The 3,080-nt window shown below is 46.1% G+C and overlaps 1 pseudogene; it reads left to right on the plus strand.

The window, feature by feature from the left end:
• The first annotated feature begins 1,671 nt into the window (after positions 1-1,671).
• Positions 1,672-2,818, plus strand: LOC101644721 (annotated as a pseudogene).
• Positions 2,819-3,080: the final 262 nt, after the last annotated feature.

Here is a 3,080-nt window from a genome sequence, read left to right on the forward strand (position 1 = left end):
CTCACTGCTGTCATGCCTACTCCAACTCTTAGCGACCCAATGTAAGATTTCTGAAACTGTTCATCTTTGGGGGAGCAGAAAGCCTCACCTTTCTCCTACCGAACAGCTAGCTAGAGGGTTTGAACTGTTGATTTTTTGGTGAGCAATCCGATGCTTAACCCACAGTGCAACCAGGGATGCACTATATCATAATTATGAAAAATAATATTTTAAATATAGGAGTTTTTTAAGCAGTAATAGTATAATATCTTTACATTTTTATTATATTACAGCCATAGAATATTGTCCCTGACTATCTTTATTCTTAGAATTTCACCCAGGCTACCTTCAAAGCCTAGCCCTGGTGGTGTAGAGGGCTACGCACTGGGCTGCTAACCACAAAGGCAGCAGTTTGAAACCACCTGTCAGGAGAAAGATGAGGCATTCTCCTCCCATAAAGAGTTACAGTCTCAGAAAACCACGGGCAGTTCTACCCTCTCCTATAGGGTCGCTAAGAGTCGGCAGTAAGTTTGGTTGGAGTTTCCTTTGAAACCTAGAGCACAGTTTTGGTTAATGTTTCACGTGCATTTGAAAAAAAAAATACTGTTTTTAAATACTAAAATTATCTCTATACACAAATATATATTTCTGGTTCATGCTTAATCTTCTTATTCAATTAACCTTTTGTTGCTTAGTGTTTAATTGCTCAATTACTCTACTACTTTCTAATAGAAAAGAGTAATAAAGTCTCATTTGACAACTGCTAATTTGTTTATTTCATGGGTTTTGTCAATTATGCTTCTATATATTTTAAAGCTATTATCAATGTAAAAACGTTTCAGATGATCCTGCCTCCTTGAATGACTACTTTATTTATAACATATAATGCATTCCTACACAAAATCTATTTGTTTGAGGTGAAGTTTCTCTTCCAAGCTTGACTTCCTATATCTCTGCTATGTCTTTTTCCTTCCCTTTTATTTTAATTAATCAAAACTCAAAAATAACAACCACAAACCTCACTGCCATTGAGCCGATGTGGCTCCTGGCAACCCTGTAGGGCAGGGTTGAACTGCTCCTGTGGATTTCTGAGCCTTGAAATTTTTGGAGGAGTAGAAAGTCAGCTGAGTTGTATTTTTCATTCTTGCTTTCACTTCACTCTGAAAGGTTTTATCTTTGATAAATAAATATATTAATTTTTCCTGTGATTTACTATTATAGTATTATTAATTGTTGCACCTTACTTTGTGTTTTTCAGTTACTTTTAAATATATAGGACCCTCCTTTTCTGCTTTTCATTTTGCACATCAAACTCTATATCCTCTGGATTGAAGACTTTCCTTCCTCAGCTAATTACATTCTATTATTAATGCTCATCATCTGTGTTTATTTTCCCTAATGCATTAGCAAGGAGCCCCGGTGGTGATGTTGAGGAAGCATTGGGCCGCTAACTACAAAGTTGGCAGGTAAAATGGAGCTACCGCTTCCCTTGAGAAACACGAGGCTGTCTGCCCCTCTAAAGATTGAAAGCCTGGATTTCAGACCCCCTAAATGGTGAAAGAAGCTGCAGGGATGCGCTGAACGGCGGAGTTGAATGTTCAGAGCCTCTGTGGCCCTCACAGTCTGGTACCAAGCGGGCCCTGCAGCCAGAACCATGAGTCTCACAGCGGAGCTAGTGACGGCTCCCCCTACATGCTTTGGAGGGAGTATGGGGCCAATATGCTTCCTGAATACTCCCCCCCCCCTCGAAGTTTTTCTCTCTGACACCTGCTGAGGTGGCACAGAGGAGGCTCCCATTAGAGAAGTGCGAGCACGCTGTTCAGCAAGGCCCTTTGCTTGGGAGCAGTAAGACCTTCTGTGCTTTCCTGGCTGGAGCACCATGGGAGACACAGCCGGACCCCGCAGAAGAGGCTTCTTTGGAAGTGTTGCTCAGCAACAGGCAGAACATTCTGGTCAAGTGCTTACGTCAGATCAAAGCGAGGATGGAGATCAAAACCACGATGGCGACTTTTATTTTGCACGGAAGTTGCAAGAGTGTAAACTGCCTGGTGTGTCGGTCAAGAGGATAAGATTGTGCTAAGGAATGTTATTGGGACTCTGCTGGGATGCTGAGGTCATGGAGAACCGGGTTGGTTTGAACCTGTGTCACACTCCAACAGTGTCCAAGATGGAGAGTGGGTGGATCCCGGTCACCAAGGAGCCGCACAGGCAGCTCAAGTCTCTGCAAGGAAAGGTCTCCAGGAAGGTCCTATGCTTTGATGCCTGCCTGGATGCCTTTCCAGAAAAGGACTGCCCTGCGGGGGTGAGCGCTAGCAACAGTGAGCTTACCTGGCCAACAACTCCAGGAAGGCTACTTCCGTGTCACCCAGTGTGCTGTACTGGCAAGGGACCTCTTCTGTGCCACTGCCCAGGGTAGGCAGGAGCAACCAGGAGTTGAGGCCGCGGCAAGGTGCGCCTGGAACTAGCTTTCGAGTATGTCCTGAGCAAGGACCCACCACAGCAGGTCCCCATCATCCTCGCCCAGACTCTGAGGATGAGCACTTGGACTGCAAGATAGTTGAATTGATGGCAAACAAATCTGGTGGCAGTAGTAGGAAGAGACTGGGCCAGCAAGGGGTGGGGGGCACCCTGACGTGTTCAGAGAGTCAGCAAGCAGTGAAGTCCCCACTGCTGCTTGAGTCACCTGACACCAGCCGGCCTGGGAGTCCATGGTCAAACTTTCAAACAAGCTGAGTGCCCTAAACTCTCGGGGAATCGGCACTGTCCCAGCACAGATATCCGTGCTAGTGATGTCAAAGGCAGCTTCGCCTTCGAGGGCACTGGGGATGAGGATCTGTAATCTCCACTGTGTGAATTTCTGCGCGACACGTCCGAGGAATACACAGAAAGTGGTCCTGCCAATGTGCTCCCTACACCCCAGAGGATATACAGAAACTTACCCTGTGCCTGTGTGCACCCCCTCCCCATCACCACGCACTAGAGGTATTTTGCTTCCTACCTTTTTCTTCTCTTCTTTGGCCAGGGTCAGGCGCCTCCTAAGCCACCTTCCCTTCCCCCTGGCCTGGCTGCACAAAAGACTGTCCCTTTCTTGTTCCCAAGCT

This window comes from Echinops telfairi, unplaced genomic scaffold (genome assembly GCF_000313985.2).
Source record: "Echinops telfairi isolate 266 unplaced genomic scaffold, ASM31398v2 ScPeMD7_7436;HRSCAF=8474, whole genome shotgun sequence".
NCBI lineage: Eukaryota > Metazoa > Chordata > Mammalia > Afrosoricida > Tenrecidae > Echinops > Echinops telfairi.